We start from the raw sequence: 22,352 nt of genomic DNA, 5'->3' as shown, positions 1-22,352 counted from the left end.
ACGGATTTTCTGGATGCGTCAGGTGCATGGATGACACAACGTATCACCAGCTAGATAGAGATCCCGGGTATTCGAAAACTGTGTTCATGGGACATCGAAGGTGGCTTCGCGACGATGACCCGTGGAGGAAACACAAGGATCTGTCCGATGGTGAAATCGAACTCCGAAGACGCCCTCGTATGAGGAGCGGCGAGGAAATAGACGGGCTGTTGAAAAATTGGAAAGATTGCCCACTACCTGGAAAGAAGCAAAAGGCGCCAGAGCCGGGAAAGAAGCGAAAGGCGCCAGAGCCGCTGCTGAAGGTATGGAATACGAGGTCTATTTTCTGGGATTTGCCGTCCTGGAAGATCCACCGTGTGCCTCACAGCCTTGATTCCATGCATATCACGAAGAACGTGTGCGAGAGTCTGCTTGGTACCCTGCTCAACATGCCAGAGAGGACCAAAGATGGGCCGAAAGCAAGGGCGGACTTGAAATCAATGGGCATCAGGCAGGAGCTTCACGCTAATGATGATGATGATGATGATGATGATGATGAAGACCGGAAATGACTACCCTCCCGCGTGCTTCACTCTAAGTCAGGAGAAGATCGAGCAGTTTTTCACCTTCCTCGTAGGAGTAAAACTTCCTTACGGTTACGCGGGGAAGATAAGCAGATACCTAGACCCAGCGAAGCAGAAGTTCAGCGGGATGAAGTCTCACGACTGTCACGTGCTGATGACGCAGATACTTCCAGTTGCAATCCGTGGGATCATGGACGCGCATGTAAGTGAAATGCTATTTGGCCATTGCAACTTTTTCGACGTCATCTCTCGGAAGTCGGTTGGCGTGAGGCAACTCAGAAGGCTAGAGGAAGAGATCGTGGTGATACTATGCGAGCTTGAGATGTACTTCGCGCCCGCATTCTTCGACGTTATGGTGCATCTGCTGGTCCATATCGTGGAGGATATCATCCAACTCGGGCTGACGTTCCTACACAGCATGATGACGTTCGAAAGGATGAATGGTGTCATCAAAGGATACATTCGCAACATGTCACGTCTAGAGGGAAGTATAGCCAGGGGCTTTCTGACCGAAGAGTGCATCTCCTACTGCACGAACTATCTAGGCATCGAGAACCCCGTTGGTCCGCCCGTCAACAGGCACCTCGGCAGGCTCGCTGGATGGGGTTACCGTGAGGGTCGCCGCGAAATGCATGTCGACTTCGAGGGTCGACTCGCCGACTTTGAAAGAGCAAACCTAGTCGTGCTACAACACATAGACGTGGTCGTTCCTTGGGTGGTAGAGCACAAAACCTTTATTGAGAAGACGTACAATGACCGAGGCCAACAGAGGACGGACGGAGATATAATCAAAGAGCACAACTCATGTTTCACGCGTTGGTTCAAGCAGAAGCTTCTGTCGTACCCTTTACATGAGGATTCTTCCACGGAAGAACAACTCATATTCGCCTTGTCACAGGGCGCCGAGCACAACCTGATGACCTATGAGGCGTAAGATATCAACGGCTACACATTCTACACCGAGGACAAGGAGATGAAGAGCGATGGTTATCAGAACTCCGGGGTAACGATGGAATCCTACACCGGTAACGACAAGGACAGATACTACGGAAGGATCGAGGAGATCTGGGAGCTGAGCTACGCTGGAGAGAAGGTCCCGATGTTCCATGTCAGATGGGCCAAGAGCGTCCTAAAAGAAGACCGGTATTTCACCACCATGGTTATAGCCGAAGTCAAATCCAAGACCGCGGGCGCAAACGTCACAGCGAAAAATGAGCCATGGGTACTAGCTTCACAAGTGGACCAATGCTTCTTCATTACCGACCTGTGAAAGCCCAGTCGTGTTGTCGTGAGCAGAGGCAAAAGGAAGATCATCGGAATGGATGGAGTAGCCAATGAGCAAGACTTCGACAAGTGTGGCAACCCGAAGATCGAACATGACGACGACGATGAAGTAGCAGCATACACCACAAGAAGAAGCAGGACCACCCGACCTAAAGGACGTCCGTTCCACAGAAGAACTCCATTTGCGAAAAAGAAGGGCAGGAAGATTGTGAACAGATAGCTAGCTAAGATCGATTGTATTTAAATTGTAGCCTTCATTTCTCGGGCACTTTTTGATATCATGAATATTTTTAAATTTCATGGGCACTTTTTGAATTCATGAATATTTTTTAAAATTTGATGATATTTTTTCATATTCAATATGAAAAAATATTGAATATTCATGAGGACACTCGATCTCGATGCCCCTCCCTCTCGATAGCTATCCCCCTCGCCGCCGAGCACCCGCCGCACCCTCCCCCCGCTCCACCGCCGCCGACGACCCCCCGCACCCTCCCCCGCTCCACCGCCGCCCGACACGCACCCTCCCCCACTTTTTGAAAGATATTTTTAAATAACAAATTTGATGATATTTTCAAATAAGAAATTTGATGATATCTTCAAATAACAAATTTGATGATATTTTCAATTAAAAATAAAAAAACAAATTTGATGATATTTTCAAAAAAAATTGATGATATTTGATGATATCTTTTGTTCTAGTCCTCATGAAAATAAAAAATTTGATAAAAAAATTATTAGATGCAACAAGAAATAATGAAAAAAAATGTTACTAATGGCGCACCAGAGGAGGGTGCGCCATTGCTGTCAGAAAAAAAGTTACTAATGGCGCACCAGAGGAAGGTGCGCCATTGCTATTAGAAAAAAACTACTAATGGCGCACCAGAGGGTGGTGCGCCATTGCTATAGTGTCTAGCTGGATACCCCTTCACCCGATTCGCCCTTCCCTCTCCCTCGCCAGATCCCCCTTCCCTCCCCCGCCACACCCGCTCCGACGACCCCCGGCCCGCTCCAACGACCCCCGCGCCCGCTCCAGACCCGCTCCGGCTCCCCCGCGCCCGCTCCGACGACCCCCGCACCCGCTCCACACCCTAGCACCTCCCCACTACCCCCGCGCTGCTTCACCCGACTAGGTCGTCCCCGTCAACACCGCATCGTCCCCGCGACCACCGTTGTCCCCGCAGCCCACCAGGGAGTCCAGGAGCTCTGCAGTGTTCTTCTACGTCATCTACGGCTAGCCGTTCGAGCTCGACGACTCTGCATCATGCGGATCGAGGTCTTCTTCCACCTCCGTCCACTGCGGCCTCACCGTCGATCCGTGTCACCTCGTCAACCCCGGCCCCACACGAGCTCGCCAGCGTCTTCCTCTCGGTGAGCTGCACCAGTTCTCCTCCCCCCCCTTCGATTTCGTCGCCGTAGACTATCGCACCACCGTGCCCCAGCTCCTCGTTGCCGCCTCCCGTGGCCGTGCTCCCCTCGGCCCCTGGCCGCGCCCTGGCCCCGCCCAGGCGCGCTCACCGCACCGCTACCGCGCCTCCACTATGCCCGGGCCGCGCCCTGGCCCCGCCCAGGTGCGCTCACAGCACCGCAACCGCGCCTCCACTACGCTCGGGCCGCGCCCAGCCATGCTTTGTGGGAGCATTACCTAACTATCATGTGCTGCCGTAACTTGCTAACCAAATTGGTTTGTGTCAATTTCATAAACTTGCAGGCTTATAGAATTAGAAATACTACTGTATTAGATACCCTCACTGTCATGGGCTTTCTATTATTAGTCAAGTAGTATGCTTAGAATCTTGTTGGGAGAGTAAAGCTTTGCTTTCAGTTTTTTCTTGTATGTGGGGATTGCTACAGCTCATACAGGAGAAAATTGATAACTACTATGTTATTGTGTACTCCCTCCGTGCCAAGTGTAATGTCAAGTTTAGATTGGTCAATATGGTTTTCGTTTTTAAATTTTTTACATGCTCTCATTTTTTTGTGTGTGTAATGTTTTATATTCTCTTTATCTCTTCCCTTGACAGACATTCGACGAGGCAGTGGGCGATATAGCTTTCTAGCTCCTTAGGGGGGTTTTTCCTCTTTACAGGTGTGTTAAACAGGGTTTTATGTGGTCATATGGAGTTTATTTGGTAGAGAAAGTACCTTGTGATTTTTCTAATTTTGGACATATATCAAGTGTCACCAAGACATCTTCATTACAACACTCAGCTTATCCAAGACATCTTCATTACATTCTAGACAGGATAGAAGCCTACTTTGTTTAGAAACAGAGTCAGAATTTGAAAAGGAAAACCCTTAAGCCAAACATACAACAAGCATTGACAACATAAGTGGAGACACTAATTTTCTCTGACTTGTGGAGGCTCTAATCCTCAGGGATCATGGCTAAAATAATTTTCCATGCCTGATTAGTGATTATCTGAATCAGTTTATAAACTGTAGAGGTGGTTAGGCTCTGGTTAAAAATAAAAACAATAATAGAAGTTTTGTATTTTCTAAGTAAAAAGCCCCACATATGCACCAGGATGTGATCTGTCAGAACCAAAGTAGACCTAACTCTGCATTAGTTGTTTTGTACTTCATGTGTCCCAGTCAAGGACAAACTGAGTGGTTGCAAAATAATATTATGTGGTCAGTGTGGATTTACTATTTTCTGGTGATAGTTCTGAACTGGTAAATAAGTTAACATGCGTAAGTGAGACTTGGCATTTTAAAGCTTAGGTTCTTCAACTTCAACCATGAATTGGGATGATAATGTTATTTTGCCTTCTTAACAGAATGGTGGCATAATCAGAACAAAGCTGCTGCAAATGCATACCTTTTTTTACAAGTGCATCTCCACCTTCTGATCCATTTAGAGTTATCATAAATATATTTCCAAGTTTTTTTTCATTTCACTATAGAGTCTTTGCTTCTGGACTCAATGCACATTCATCAATCATAAGAGATAAATAGTAGTAAGTCAAGGGCACCAGAATTTGATCATGCCTCTTTTGAGAAGTATGTCTATTGATTCAAAATTTCCATGGAAAAAATATGTTTCAGAAAATGACATGGACTAAAATGTTCTATAGATCATGATCCATAGACAAAAAAATGCCATGATCCATACAATATAAATTCTATGATGCATAGGCTATATTTGCCATGGGAGATGGCAATTTTGTTGGATCATGATCCAGAGATTAAAAAAATGCATAGACTATAATTTCCTGGCATGATCCATAGAATAAAAATGTAGAATAAAAAATGCCATGATCCATACACTATAATTTTCATGATGCATAGACTATATTTGCCATGGCCCGGTGCAAAAGAAATTTGCCATGTTGCAAAAAGAAAAGAAATTTGCCATGGTGCATATAGTAAAAACAATGCCATGATCTGTAAAATACATTTGTCATGCTCCATGAAAGTAAATTGCCATGGTCCAAATGTAGCAGAAGTTTCAAGTAGTGTTTTGTTTCTGTGTTTGAATAGGCAGCAAACTTTCTATTCTTTCTGTGTTTGTACAGACTTGCTAAACTATTGATGATTTTTTGTTGGGTGACCTATTATATCTGGAATGGAAGCTCACATAAGTTGAGCTGATTTTTGTCCATATGAAAGCAGAGGACCATATGGTCTGTGGCTGGGTTTTGTCTCCGACCATTGTGTCATGATGAATTTGCAGGTACCCCGAGAGGCCCTTGAGTTTGCCGGAATGTTGATTAACTTCCGTTCTGGCAAATTCGGGTACTCCATATGTCCTATTTTCAGCAAAGGTCATGCTAAAATTTTCCATGAATTTTAGCATGACTTTGCTAAAAATAGGACATATGGGGTACTTGCGACTAATGCATGGGCCGGGGTATCTTAGTAGTTAGTTAAGTAGGATCAACTACCCCGCCATTCTTGCTGCACTAAACCATAGGTGGCAATAGAGCCAAGTGATTAGGCCCAACTTAGAATTCTCCTTAGCATCGATAAACCCTAGATGATAAACCCAACATAGGTGGCAATAGAGCCAAGTGATTAGTGCCAAGTGATTAGGCCCAACCTAGGGTGCCTCAGCATCGATAAACCCTAAATGATGAAAACTTAACTTGGCTTCTATAGGGTGCCTCGGTGTCGATGAGAACCTAAATGATGTACGCTTAGGCTTTTAGGGTGCCTCGGTGTCGACAAACCCTAAATGATAAAAGCTTAGCTTTTAGGATGCCTCGGTGTCGACAAACCCTAAATGATGAGACCATGATCTTGTTCCTTGACAATAACCAACTTTTTAACCAAACTTTTTTCCTATTTAGAGCGAAACATGGTCCAGAACGATGAGGCCGGCGGTTCGGGCGGCAAGCCATTCTGGGAGCTGTCCCAGGAGTTGGAGGAAGAACCTCACCGCTATGAGGACGCCGCGGAAGACACCAATCCTGACTACACAACCACTAGTGGCGTCGGGGATGACACCACTGATGGCGCTGCCGAGGATGCCACCACTGATGATGGCGGCGCACGGACAGATGGCAGCCAACCGAAGAGGCAACTGAAGGACCGGCGCCCGAGAGTGCTCGGCACCGTCAGGGAGGAATTTACTAAAGTGAACTCCGACGGGCAACCGACGGTGCCCAAACAAGTAGTCAAGGGGTTCTCAGTTCAGCTCGGGTGCATTCTCCGAAGCACCGTCTCGATCAACACCGAGAACCTAAGGCATAAGGACCGAGGGAATTTGCGCAGCCTCCTCTTCACGAAGCTGCACGAACGATACAAGTTCCCTGAGGGAATCAACATCGCAGGACAAGTGGCGTGGATTTCGGAGATTGTCCAAGAGCAAGTGCAACAACAACTGGGAACGACGCTCAACGCCATGGTGCCTACGTTGATTCATGGGCTGACGACGTGGATTGCGGGCGGCCAACAGGGGCCTCTCCCGGTTCCCAGCTTCACGGCCAGCAACTCGCACAATGCGCAGGCGGCGCCATTGGTGTCTCCGGCGGCGGCATTGGTGTCTCCGGCAGAGGCGGTATTCGTGTCTCCGGCGCCGCCACGGGCATTGTAGCTTAATGCACCCGGGTGTACGCCGGCCAGCACCTCGCCAGCAAGCGGCCCCTCCGTCAGTTGCACGCCCGCCGTTGGTGGTGCCTCGACATTAGCCGAGCTCGACGGCATCACGGTAACTAAGCCTCTCGGCCGATGACTTCATCTCCTTGCCTTTGACCGGGCATCCCTCACACCCTACATGTTTTCGCAGGGCAGCGGCGACGTTCCTTGCACTCTCCTGCACTTCGTGGGCGGCGAGTTGGTCGATGTCGCCAAGGGCAGAATCGTTCAACCGGGCAACCCCGTGTTCCATGGTAATCCGATGCCACCCACAATGTATAGGGTTGAAGTGGTTCGAGTGCTACCAGGATGCGACGAGCTGTTACCTCTGATTCAACCCGCCGGGGCCGACGAAGAAGATGAGATGACCCTCAGTGCCTACGTAAGATGGCCCCTGCTTTGGCCGAAGAGCCAGATTCGTTTGGGGGTGGGGGACACCACCCCATAGACAAGACCGCCAGTCGTGCCGGCGCCAAGCCATGGCAAGAACGCCGCAATGCTACTGGACATCCCTATGGTACAGGATCCAGACATGCATATGGCACATGATCCGGACGACGACGACAACGGTACATTTACCAACGTCGATATGTAGTTTGCCGAACATGGGTACGATGATGATTTCTGTGGGCCTCCTTCTCAAGAACCCAACCAAGACAACCGCGATCTAGCTGGTACGTTGGAGAAACCCAGTTGCAACAGGCGCCGTCTGGCGTTTAGTTCTCTGGAGACGCCTCCAGCTGCCGCCTTCACCGAGCCGCAGATAGCTGAGGTGCGAAATATTATCAGCCCCAACACGCTCAAGAAGGCGGTCTGTGAGCAGAACTCGGTCCCATTACAACAGATCAAGAAGAAGATCCGGAAACGGAAGACTAAAAAGGGCGCCGGTGCGAGCCAGCCGGCACCGAGTACGATCCGTGCTCAGGACGGGCCACCTTCACCTAAGGATATCTCGAGGAGGGTGCATGTGGCGGGTAGGGCGATGATACCGACAAATATGCTAAATGCTGCAACCGGTGCTATGCGGAGTCTGCACGACAGTGTTCTTTCTTTGGAGAAGCGGCGTCTCAGAGAGAATGATGTGGCATACCCGGTTTTCGTGGACAAGGTGCCAGAGGGCAAGGGCTTTGTGGATGGCGACATCGGGGGTACGATCGTCCTGTGGTTTGATGACATCTTTGCTATGTTTAACCTTCATCCGCTGCACTACACCTTCGTTCGGCTGTTTTCGGTGAGTATGGAGATGCGAATCATTAGAGACAAGACCCCGGACATCGTGATCGTCGACCCCTTCTACATGCATGCCAAGCTCTTGAGCAGCGCTGGGGACCGCCAAGTCGCGAGTTCACACCTCGAAGGCGTCATTCTGGCAAACCGAGATAAGGATAACTTCCTTGTGGCTTACTTTCCCCAGTAAGTCATCCCTTAACCACCCCGTACCATATGATTTCTTAGATTTCGATCGTTCTTTTTTTTCTAACATTCCGTGTTCTGTGCAGTGACACACATTGCACACTCATCCTCTTAAGCCCGAAATATTCCATGGCCACGTATTTCGACCCGAACCGTGACTCCAAGATAGACTACACAAATATCAAGAAAGTTCTTAATGATGTTCTCCCCGGCTACGCCAAATATGGAGGCACCTTCACCAGGGCAGTTCGTAAGTACGGCAAGCACGTGTTCGCCCACAATACGACGTTCTGCTGCGCCAAGCAGCCGCCTGGCGGTCAGAAGGAAGCCTACTATGCCCTCCATCACATGCGGGCGATCGTAAGGGACCATCATCACCTTCTGCTACCAGATAATCTCAAAGATTGGGCCGCGAGCTTGTCGGCAATCTAGGACGCCGACATCAGACAAGAATTCTTTCGCATCCAGTCAGAGTTTGCGGACATCATCCATCAAGATGTCCTTCATACCTCGGGGCAGTTCTTCCTCAGATATCAACCATCCAACATTGAGATAGACGGAATGCTACAAATGCAGGCTGACAACGCCCGCGATTTCATGACCATCACGACAGACGGCGGCTTCATCCATGCTCCTGTCCATGAGTCGAGTCGAAAGTAGTGATGTGTAGTTCTGAAACATTGATTGGCTCATGTTGTAATTAAACTTTAATGAATTGTATGTCTCTTTGGTTTGGACAGTCGTTCAACTTAGATGTAATCGACGCTATTTATTAGTAGGACCATGAATCGTGCTATTAATGTCTTGCTTTTCTCTTCTGATCCTTTTGTTGCATACTTATATATTGCTTATGTATGTATTGTCTGTTGTTTGTCTTGTGCATAGAGATGCCGTCGTATGTCGTGTACAAGGGTAAGGTTCCCGGAGTCTACGACAACTGGGAGGAGTGTCGGAGACAGGTTCACCGTTTCAGTGCTAACAGTTACAAAGGGTACACCACTAGGGCAGAGGCGGAATCTAGATACGCCCACTATCTAGCATGACAGAGGAAGGAGCGTTGGAGGAACCAGATGAAGACCAGTTTCATCGCGATGATGCTCATCGTTATGACCGCAGCTCTCTTCTATGTGATGGTAGTTTAGATGATCGATATCGACTTGTAACGAAGACAAACTCGATACTCGCGGTGTCGAGACTTGTAATGTTTTATCTTTGTTCGGTCTTTTGAATTCGGAGACTAATATGATGAATTGTATTCGGAGACTAATCTTATATTGTATTCGATGAATCTGCTGTTGCTGTGTGCTACTGTCTATATTCTGTCAAATAATATATTTTGTAACCTGTGCAAAAATCAGAAAAGTAAAAAAATAAAACCTAATATTCATACTAATGGCGCATCACTACAGAGTGCGCCATTAGTATGCCAAAGTATACTAATGGCGCATCACCCAATAGTGCGCCATTAGTATGCCAAAGCACATGGTTAAATATGGCCCCCCCATGGGAGGCATACTAATGGCGCATGGTGTTCTATACTAATGGAGCACCGCGTGGTGCGCCATTAGTATACCAGATACTAATGGCGCACCGGTGGTGCGCCATTAGTAAGAAATACTAGTGGCGTGATACTAATGGCGCACTAGTAGTGCGCCATTAGTAGGCAAAACTGGTGCGCCATTAGTAGGCCTTTTCCCAGTAGTGGATCATGCTAAGCAATATGACAATGATGAATGTGTCATGATAAACTAGATGGTGGAAAGTTGCATGGCAATATATCTCGGAATGGCTATGGAAATGCCATAATAGGTAGGTATGGTGGCTGTTTTGAGGAAGATATAAGGAGGTTTATGTCTGAAAGAGTGTATCATATCACGGGGTTTGGATGCACCGACGAAGTTTGCACCAACTCTCAATGTGAGAAAGGGCAATGCACGGTACCGTAGAGGCTAGCAATGATGGAAGGGTGAGAGTGCGTATAATCCATGGACTCAACGTTAGTCATAAAGAACTCATATACTTATTGCAAAAATCTACAAGACATCAAAAACCAAAGCATTACGCGCATGCTCCTTGGGGGATACATTGGTAGGAAAAGACCATCGCTCGTCCCCGATCGCCACTCATAAGGAGGACAATCAAATAACACCTCATGTTTTCAATTTGTTGCATAACGTTTACCATACGTGCATGCTACGGGACTTGCAAACTTTAACTCAAGCACTTCTCAAATTAACAATTACTCTAGTAGCATGACTTTGATATTACTACCTCCATATCTCAAAACAATTATCAAGCATCCAACTTTTCTTAGTATTCAACGCACTCAAAAGAAAGTTTCACAAATCTTGAATACCAAGCATATTATTATTAAGCAAATTACCATGCTATTAAGACTCTCAAAATAATCTAAGTGAAGCATGAGAGATCAATAGTTTCTTTAAAACAAATCCACCACCGTGCTCTAAAAGATCTAAGTGAAGCACATAGAGCAAAATTATAACGCTCAAAAGATATAAGTGAAGCACATAGAGCAAAACCATCAAGCTCAAAAGATATAAGTGAAGCACATAGAGTATTCTATCAAATTTCAATTCATGTATGGCTCGACGCTCCAAGCAAAACACATATCATGTGGTGAATAAAAATATAGCTCCAAGTAAATTACCGATGGAAGTAGACGAAAGAGGGGATGCCTTCTGGGGCATCCCCAAGCTTTGACTTTTTGGTGTCCTTGGATTATCTTGGGGGTGCCATGGGCATCCCCAAGCTTAGGATCTTGCCACTCCTTGTTCCATAATCCATCAAAAGAATTCACTCAAAACTTGAAAACTTCACAACACAAAACTCAATAGAAATCTCGTGAGCTCCGTTAGAGAAAGAAAACAAAAGACCACTTCAAGGTACTGTAATGAACTCATTCTTTATTTATATTGGTGTTAAAACTACTGTTTTCCCACTTCTCTATGGATTATAAATTATTTTACTAGCCATAGATTCATCAAAATAAGCAAACAACACACGAAAAACAGAATCTGTCAAAAACAGAACAGTCTATAGTAATCTGTAACTAACGCAAACTTCTGGAACTCCAAAAAATCTACCATAATTGGACGACCTAGACAATTTTTTTATTGATCAGCACCAATTGGAATTAGTATTTTATCACGTTCTGGTGATTTTAATAATTCGGGCACTGAGCGCAAAGTTTCTGGAAATTACAGCAAGATCAAATAACTATCATCCAAGAATATCCAATAGGTCTAATTTGGCACAAACACTAATTAAAACACAAAACCACGTCCAAACAGAAGGTAGATGGGTTATTTATTCCTTAACAGAAGAAAAAACAAAAAACTAAAAATAAAAATGGGTTGCCTCCCAACAAGCGCTATCGTTTAAAGAACCTCAAACTCGGGGGACAAAGGAGCAGAAAGAGGACTAGCCATTACGACAAGGCAGCCGAGAAAAAGGCAAACGAAGAAAGAGAAGGAGAAGGAGATTGGGAAAGAGAGGGCGAATAAAACGGCAAGGGTGCAGTGGGGGAGAGGAAAACGAGAGGCAAATGGCAACTAATGTAATGCGAGAGATAGGGATTGTGATGGGTACTTGGTATGTTGACTTTTTGCGTAGACTCCCCGGCAACGGCACTAGAAACTCTTCTTACTTCCTCTTGAGCTTGCGTTGGATTTCCCCGAAGAGGAAAGGATGATGCAGCAAAGTAGCATAAGTATTTCCCTCGGTTTTTGAGAACCAAGGTGTCAATCCAGTAGGAGGCCACGCGCAAGTCCCTCGTACCTACACAAAAACAATAGCTCAACGCAACTAACGCGATTAGGTGTTGTCAATCCCTTCACGGTCACTTACAAGAGTGAGATATGATAGAGATGATAGATAATATTTTTGGTATTTTTGATATAGAGATGCAAAGTTAAAAGTAAAAGGCAAAGTAAAAAAGAAAAGCAAAATTAAAGTGATGGAGATTGATATGATGAGAATAGACCCGGGGGCCATAGGTTTCACTAGTGGCTTCTCTCAAGAGCATAAGTATTCTACGGTGGGTGAACAAATTACTGTTGAGCAATTGACTGAATTGAGCATAGTTATGAGAATATCTAGGTATGATCTTGTATATAGGCATCACATCCGAGACAAGTAGACTGACTCTTGCCTGCATCTACTACTATTACTCCACTCATCGACCGCTATCCTGCATGCATCTAGAGTATTAAGTTAAAAACAGAGTAACGCCTTAAGCAAGATGACATGATGTAGAGAGATAAATTCATGCAATATGAAATAAACCCCATCTTGTTATCCTCGATGGCAACGATACAATACGTGCCTTGCTGCCCCTTCTGTCACTGGGAAAGGACACCGCAAGATCGAACCCAAAGCTAAGCACTTCTCCCATGGCAAGAACTACCAATCTAGTTGGCCAAACCAAATGGATAATTCGAAGTGACTTGCAAAGATAACAAATCATACATAAAAGAATTCAGAGAAGATTCAAATATTATTCATAGATAGACTTGATCATAAACCCACAATTCATCGGTCTCAACAAACACACCGCAAAAAGAAGATTACATCGAATAGATCTCCACGAGAGAGGGGGAGAACATTGTATTGAGATCCAAAAAGAGAGAAGAATCCGTCTAGTTACTAATTATGGACCCGAAGGTCTGAGGTAAACTACTCACACTTCATCGGAGAGGCTATGATGATGTAGAAGCCCTCCATGATGACGACCCTCTCTGGCGGAGCTCCAGAATAGGCCCCAAGATGGGATCCCATGGATACAGAAAGTTGCGGCAGTGGAATTAGGTTTTTGGCTCCGTATCTGATCGTTTGGGGGTACGTAGGTATATATAGGAGGAAGAAGTACGTCGGTGCAGCTCCATGGGCCCCATGAGGGTGGGGGCGCGCCTGGGGGTAGGGCACGCCCCCCTACCTCGTTCCCACCTCAAAGATTCGTTGGCGTAGGGTCCAAGTCTCCTGGGTCATATTCGGTGAGAAAATCACGTAACCGAAGGTTTCATTCCGTTTGGACTCCGTTTGATATTCTGTTTCTTCGAAACACTGAAATAGGCAAAAAACAACAATTCTGGGCTGGGCCTCCGGTTAATAGGTGTTGGAAATATGCCCTAGAGGCAATAATAAATTGATTATTATTATGTTTCCTTGTTCATGATAATCGTTTATTATCCATGCTAGAATTGTATTGATAGGAAACTCAGATACATGTGTGGATACATAGACAACACCATGTCCCTAGTAAGCCTCTAGTTGACTAGCTCGTTGATCAATAGATGGTTCCGGTTTCCTGACCATGGACATTGGATGTCGTTGATACCGGGATCACATCATTAGGAGAATGATGTGATGGACAAGACCCAATCCTAAGCATAACACAAGATCGTGTAGTTCGTATGCTAAAGCTTTTCTAATGTCAAGTATCTTTTCCTTAGACCATGAGATTGTGCAACTCCCGGATACCGTAGGAGTGCTTTGGGTGTGCCAAACATCACAACGTAACTGGGTGGCTATAAAGGCACACTACGGGTATCTCCGAAAGTGTCTGTTGGGTTGGCACGAATCGAGACTGGGATTTGTCACTCCGTGTAAACGGAGAGGTATCTCTGGGCCCACTCGGTAGGACATCATCATAATGTGCACAATGTGATCAAGGAGTTGATCATAGGATGATGTGTTACGGAACGAGTAAAGAGACTTGCCGGTAACGAGATTGAACAAGGTATCGGGATACCGACGATCGAATCTCGGGCAAGTATCGTACCGCTAGACAAAGGGAATTGTATACGGGATTGATTAAGTCCTTGACATCGTGGTTCATCCGATGAGATCATCGTGGAACATGTGGGAGCCAACATGGGTATCCAGATCCCGCTGTTGGTTATTGGCCGGAGAGTCATCTCGGTCATGTCTGCATGTCTCCCGAACCCGTAGGGTCTACACACTTAAGGTTCGGTGACGCTAGGGTTATAGAGATATTAGTATGCGGTAACCCGAAAGTTGTTCGGAGTCCCGGATGAGATCCCGGACGTCACGAGGAGTTCCGGAATGGTCCGGAGGTAAAGAATTATATATAGGAAGTGCTATTTCGGCCATCGGGACAAGTTTCGGGGTCACCGGTATTGTACCGGGACCACCGGAAGGGGTCCCGGGGGTCCACCGGGTGGGGCCACCTGCCCCGGGGGGCCACATGGGCTGTAGGGGGTGTGCCTTGGCCTATATGGGCCAAGCGCACCAGCCCCAAGAGGCCCATGCGCCAAGGGAAGAGGAAAAGGGGAGAGTCCTAAAGGGGGAAGGCACCTCCGAGGTGCCTTGGGGAGGATGGACTCCTCCCCCCCCCCCTTGGCCGCACCCTTCCTTGGAGGAAGGGGCAAGGCTGCGCCCTCCCCCTCTCCCTTAGCCCTATATATAGTGGGGAGAAGGGAGGGCAACCATACCTAAGGCCTGGCGCCTCCCTCTCCCTCCCACGACACATCTTCCTCCTCCCGCAGCGCTTGGCGAAGCCCTGTTGGAATCCCGCTACTTCCACCATGCCGTCGTGCTCTTGGATCTCCATCAACCTCTCCTCCCCCCTTGCTGGATCAAGAAGGAGGAGACGTCGCTGCTCCGTACGTGTGTTGAACGCGGAGGTGCCGTCCGTTCGGCACTAGGATCATCGGTGATTTGGATCACGACGAGTACGACTCCATCAACCCCGTTCTCTTGAACGCTTCCGCGCGCGATCTACGAGGGTATGTAGATCCACTCCTCCCTCGTTGCTAGATGACTCCATAGATAGATCTTGGTGACACGTAGGAAAATTTTGAATTTATGCTACGTTCCCCATCAGTGGCATCATGAGCTAGGTCTATGCATAGTTTCTATGCACGAGTAGAACACAAAGTAGTTGTGGGCGTTGATTTTGTTCAATATGCTTGCCGTTACTAGTCTTATCTTGATTCGGCGGCATTGTGGGATGAAGCGGCCCGGACCGACCTTACACATACTCTTACGTGAGACTGGTTCCACCGACTGACATGCACTAGTTGCATAAGGTGGCTAGTGGGTGTCTGTCTCTCCCACTTTAGTCGGATCGGATTCGATGAAAAGGGTCCTTATGAAGGGTAAATAGCAATTGGCATATCATGTTATGGTCTTTGCGTAGGTAAGAGACGTTCTTGCTAGAAACCCATAGCAGCCACGTAAAACATGCAAACAACAATTAGAGGACGTCTAACTTGTTTTTGCAGGGTGTGCTATGTGATGTGATATGGCCAAAAGGATGTGATGAATGATATATGTGATGTATGAGATTGATCATGTTCTTGTAATAGGTATCACGACTTGCATGTCGATGAGTATGACAACCGGCGGGAGCCATAGGAGTTGTCTTTATTTATTTATGACCTGCGTGTCAACTTAAACGTCATGTAATTACTTTACTTTATTGCTAAAGTGTTAGCCTTAGTAGTAGAAGTAATAGATGACGAGACAACTTCAAGAAGACACGATGATGGAGATCATGATGATGGAGATCATGGTGTCATGCCGGTGACAAGATGATCATGGAGCCCCAAGGTGGAGATCAAAGGAGCTATATGATATTGGCCATATCATGTCACTATTATTTGATTGCATGTGATGTTTATCATGTTTATACATCTTATTTGCTTAGAACGACGGTAGTAAATAAGATGATCCCTCATTACAATTTCAAGAATGTGTTCTCCCCTAACTTTGCACCGTTGCTAAATTCGTCGTTTCGAAGCACCATGTGATGATCAGGTGTGATAGATCCTTACGTTCACATACCACGGGTGTAAGACAGTTTTACACATGCAAAACACTTAGGGTTAACTTGACGAGCCTAGCATGTACAGACATGGCCTCGGAACACAAGAGACCGAAAGGTCGAGCATGAGTCGTATGGTAGATACGATCAACATAAAGATGTTCACCGATGATGACTAGTCCGTCTCACGTGATGATCGGAGACGGCCTAGTTGACTCGGATCATGTAATCGCTTAGATGACTAGAGGGATGTCTATCTGAGTGGGAGTTCATAAGATGAACTTAATTATCCTGAACAGAGTCAAAAGGTCTTTGCAAATTATGTTATAGCTCGCGCTTCTGTTCTACTGTTTAGATATGTTCCTAGAGAAAATTTAGTTGAAAGCTGATAGTAGCAATTATGCGGACTAGGTCCGTAAACTGAGGATTGTCCTCATTGCTTCATAGAAGGCTTATGTCCTTAATGCACCGCTCAGTGTGCTGAACCTCGAACGTCGTCTGTGGATGTTGCGAACATCTGACATACACATTTTGATAACTACATGATAGTTTAGCTAAATGGTTTAGAATTGAGGCACCAAAGATGTTTTTTGAAACATCGCGGAACATATGAGATGTTTCGAGAGCTGAAATTGGGATTTCAGGCTCGTGCCCAAGTCAAGAGGTATAAGACCTCCGACGATTTTCTTAGCCTGCAAACTAAGGGAGAAAAGCTCAATTGTTGAGCTTGTGCTCAGATTGTCTGAGTACAACAATCGCTTGAATCAAGTGGGAGTTGATCTTCCAGATGAAATAGTGATAGTTCTCCGAAGTCATTACCACCAAGCTGCTTGAGCTTCGTGATGAACTATAATATATCAGGGACATATATGATGATCCTGGAGATATTCGCGATGTTTGACTCTGCGAAAGTAGAAATCAAAAGGGAGCATCAATCGTTGATGGTTAGTAAAACCACTAGTTTCAAGAAGGGCAAGGGCAAGAAGGGATACTTCATGAAACGGCAATTCAGCTACTGCTCTAGTGAAGAAACCCAAGGTTGAACCCAAACCCGAGACTAAGTGCTTCAGTAATAAGAGGGAACAGCCACTGGAGCAGAATTACCCTAGATACTTGGTAGATTGGAAGGCTGGCAAGGTCAATAGAAGTATATTGGATATACATTGTGTTGATGTGTACTTTACTAGTACTTCTAGTAGCACCAGGGTATTAGATACCGGTTCGGTTGCTAAGTGTTAGTAACTCGAAATAAAAACTATGGAATAAACGGAGACTAGCTAAAGGTGAGCTAACGATATGTGTTGGAAGTGTTTCCAATGTTGATATGATCAAGCATCGCACGCTCCCTCTACCATCGAGATTATTGTTTGTGTTGAGCATAGACATGATTGGATTATGTCTATCGTAATACGGTTATTCATTTAAAGAGAATAATGGTTACTCTGTTTATTTGAATAATACCTTCAAATGGTCTTACACCTGAAATGAATGGTTTATTGAATCTCGATCGTAGTGATACACATGTTCATGCCAGAAGATAGTAATGATAGTACCACCTACTTGTGGCACTGCTACTTAAGTCATATCGGTATAAAACGCATGAAGAAGCTCCATGTTGATGGATCTTTGGGCTCACTCATTTTTGAAAGGTTTGAGACATGCGAACCATGTCTATTGGTGTATATGCATGAAGAAACTCCATGCAAATGGACCATTTGGACTCACTTGATTTTGAATCACTTGAGACATGCAAATCATACCACATGGGCAAGATGACTGAAAGCCTCATTTTTCAGTAAAATGGAACTAGAAAGCAACTTGTTGGAAGAAATACATTTTGATGTGTGCAGTCCAATGAGTGCTGAGGCGTGTAGTGGATATCGTTATGTTCTCACTTCACAGATCATTTGAGTAGATGTTGAGTATATTTACTTGATGAATCACGAGTCTGAATTATTGAGAGGTTCAAGTAATTTCAGGGTGAAGTTGAAAGATCGTCGTGACAAGAGGATAACAGATCTATGATATGATCATAGAGATGAATATCTGAATTACGAGTTTGGCACAGAATTAAGACATTGTGGAAATTGTTTCACAACTAATACAGCATGGAACACCATAGTGTGATGGTGTGTCCGAACATCATAACTGCACCCTATTGGATATGATGCATATCATGATGTCTCTTATCGAATTACCACGATAGTTTATGGGTTAGGCATTAAATACAACCACATTCACTTTAAAATAGGGCACCACGCAATTCCGTTAAGACGACACCGTATGAACTATGGTTTAGAGAAACCTAAGCTGTCATTTCTTGAAAGTTTGGGGCTGCGACGCTTATGTGGAAAAATTTCAGGCTGATAAGCTCGAACCCAAAGCGGATAAATGCATCTTCATAGGACACCCAAAGCAGTTGGGTATAACTCCTGTCTCAGATTCGAAAGCAATAAGGGATTGTTTCTAGAATCGGGTCCTTTCTCAAGGAAAAGTTTCTCTCAAAAGAATTGAGTGGGAGGATGGTGGAGACTTGATGAGGTTATTGAACCGTCTCTTCAACTAGTGTGTGGCAGGGCACGGGAAGTTGTTCCTGTGGCACCTACACCAATTGAAGTGGAAGCTTATGATAGTGATCATGAAACTTCAGATCAAGTCACTACCAAACCTCGTGGGATGACAAGGATGCGTGCTACTTCAGAGTGGTACGTAATCCTGTCTTGGAAGTTATGTTGCTAGACAACAATAAACCTACGAGCTATGGAGAAGTGATGGTGGGCCCGGATTCTGGTAAATGGCTCGAGGCCATAAAATCTGAGAGAGGATCCATGTATGAAAAAAAAGTGTAGACTTTGGCAGAACAGCTCGATGGTCGTAAGGCTGTTGAGTGCAGATGGATTTTAAAAGGAAGACGGACAATGATGGTAAGTATCACCATTAAGAAAGCTCGACTTGTCGTTAAGAAGTTTCCGACAAGTTCAAGGAGTTGACTACGGTGAGACTTCCTCACTCGTAGCGATGCTAAGAGTCTGTTGGAATTATATTAGCGATTACTGCATTATTTATGAAATCTTGCAGATAGGATGTCAAAACATTGTTTCCTCGACGATTTTCTTGAGGAAAGGTTGTATGTGATACAACCGGAAGGTTTTGTCAATCCTGAAAGATGCTAATAAGTATGCAAAGCTCCAGCAATCCTTCTAAGGACTGGAGTAAGCATCTCGGAGTTGGAATGTATGCTTTGATGAGATGATTAGAGATTTTGGGTTTATACAAAGTTTATGAGAAACTTGTATTTCCAAAGAAGTGAGTGGGAGCACTATAGAATTTCTGATGAGTATATGTTATGGATCAGAAATGATGTAGAATTTCTGGAAAGCATATAGGGTTATTTGGAAAGTGTTTTTCAATGGAAAGCCTGGATTAAGCTACTTGAACATTGAGCATCAAGATCCATAAGGATAGATCAAAACGCTTAATGGTACTTTCAAATGAGCACATACCTTGACATGATCTTGAAGGTGTTCAAGATGGATTAGTCAAAGAAGGAGTTCTTGCCTGAGTTGTAAGGTATGAAGTTAAGACTTAAAGCTCGACCACGGCAGAATAGAGAGAAAGGACGAAGGTCGTCCCCTATGCTTAAGACATAGGCTCTACAGCAAGCTATGCTGTGTACAGCACCTGAAGTGTGCCTTGCCATGAGTCAGTCAAGGGGTACAAGAGTGATCCAAGAATGGATCACAGTACAGCGGTCAAAGTTATACTTAGTAACTAGTGGACTAAGGAATTTTCTCGGTTATGGAGGTGATGAAGAGTTCGACGTAAAGAGTTACGACGATGCAAGCTTAACACCTATCCGGATAGCTCTGAGTAGAGATACCGGATACGTATAATGGAGCAACAATTTAGAATAACTCCAAGTAGAACAGTTATTTGAAATGGCTCCAAATAGAGCGTGGTAGCTGCATCTAGGAGATGACATAAAGATTTGTAAAGCACACACGGATCTGAAAGGTTCAGACCCGTTGACTAAAACCTCTCTCACAAGCAACATGATCAAACCCAGAACTCATTGAGTGTTAATCACATAGTGATGTGAACTAGATTATTGACTCTAGTAAACTCTTGGGTGTTAGTCACATGGCGATGTGACCTGTGAGTGTTAATCACATGGCGATGTGAACTAGATTATTGACTCTAGTGCAAGTGGGAGACTGTTGGAAATATGCCCTAGAGGCAATAATAAATTGATTATTATTATATTTCCTTGTTCATGATAATCGTTTATTATCCATGCTAGAATTGTATTGATAGGAAACTCAGATACATGTGTGGATACATAGACAACACCATGTCCCTAGTAAGCCTCTAGTTGACTAGCTCGTTGATCAATAGATGGTTACGGTTTCCTGACCATGGACATTGGATGTCGTTGATAACGGGATCACATCATTAGGAGAATGATGTGATGGACAAGACCAAATCCTAAGCATAACACAAGATCGTGTAGTTCGTATGCTAAAGCTTTTCTAATGTCAAGTATCTTTTCCTTAGACCATGAGATTGTGCAACTCCCGGATACCGTAGGAGTGCTTTGGGTGTGCCAAACGTCACAACGTAACTGGGTGGCTATAAAGGTACACTACGGGTATCTCCGAAAGTGTCTGTTGGGTTGGCACGAATCGAGACTGGGATTTGTCACTCCGTGTGACGGAGAGGTATCTCTGGGCCCACTCGGTAGGACATCATCATAATGTGCACAATGTGATCAAGGAGTTGATCACGGGATGATGTGTTACGGAACGAGTAAAGAGACTTGCCGGTAACGAGATTGAACAAGGTATCGGGATACCGACGATCGAATCTCGGGCAAGTATCGTACCGCTAGACAAAGGGAATTGTATACGGGATTGATTAAGTCCTTGACATCGTGGTTCATCCGATGAGATCATCGTGGAACATGTGGGAGCCAACATGGGTATCCAGATCCCGCCTGTTGGTTATTGGCCGGAGAGTCATCTCGGTCATGTCTGCATGTCTCCCGAACCCGTAGGGTCTACACACTTAAGGTTCGGTGACGCTAGGGTTATAGAGATATTAGTATGCGGTAACCCGAAAGTTGTTCGGAGTCCCGGATGAGATCCCGGACGTCACGAGGAGTTCCGGAATGGTCCGGAGGTAAAGAATTATATATAGGAAGTGCTATTTCGGCCATCGGGACAAGTTTCGGGGTCACCGGTATTGTACCGGGACCACCGGAAGGGTCCCGGGGGTCCACCGGGTGGGGCCACCTGCCCCGGGGGGCCACATGGGCTGTAGGGGGTGTGCCTTGGCCTATATGGGCCAAGGGCACCAGCCCCAAGAGGCCCATGCGCCAAGAGAAGAGGAAAAGGGGAGAGTCCTAAAGGGGGAAGGCACCTCCGAGGTGCCTTGGGGAGGATGGACTCCTCCCCCCCCCCCTTGGCCGCACCCTTCCTTGGAGGAAGGGGCAAGGCTGCGCCCTCCCCCTCTCCCTTAGCCCTATATATAGTGGGGAGAAGGGAGGGCAACCATACCTAAGGCCTAGCGCCTCCCTCTCCCTCACACGACACATCTTCCTCCTCCCGCAGCGCTTGGCGAAGCCCTGTTGGAATCCCGCTACTTCCACCACGCCGTCGTGCTGTTGGATCTCCATCAACCTCTCCTCCCCCCTTGCTGGATCAAGAAGGAGGAGACGTCGCTGCTCCGTACGTGTGTTGAACGCGGAGGTGCCGTCCGTTCGGCGCTAGGATCATCGGTGATTTGGATCACGACGAGTACGACTCCATCAACCCCGTTCTCTTGAACGCTTCCGCGCGCGATCTACAAGGGTATGTAGATCCACTCCTCCCTCGTTGCTAGATGACTCCATAGATATATCTTGGTGACACGTAGGAAAATTTTGAATTTATGCTACGTTCCCGATCAATAGGTTAGTCCCAAAAATAATATAAAAATGGAAAATAAATCCCAATATAGTCCAAAACAGTAGATAATATAGCATGGAGCAATCAAAAATTATGGATACGTTGGAGACGTATCAGCTGGCGTAGGCTGGCCGCGCACGGATGCAGATCTTGAGTGGCAGCGGAGTGCTACGATGCCTCGGGGGGCGGAGGTGCGACGATGTGCTCGGTGAAGTAGCCCCTGTGAGCTGGGAGACGGTGTCGGTGAAGCACACCTGATGC

This window comes from Triticum urartu, chromosome 5 (genome assembly GCF_003073215.2).
Source record: "Triticum urartu cultivar G1812 chromosome 5, Tu2.1, whole genome shotgun sequence".
In the NCBI taxonomy this organism is placed as follows: domain Eukaryota; kingdom Viridiplantae; phylum Streptophyta; class Magnoliopsida; order Poales; family Poaceae; genus Triticum; species Triticum urartu.
The sequence above is the reverse complement of the archived record's forward strand: the minus strand, read 5'-3'. Positions refer to the sequence as shown.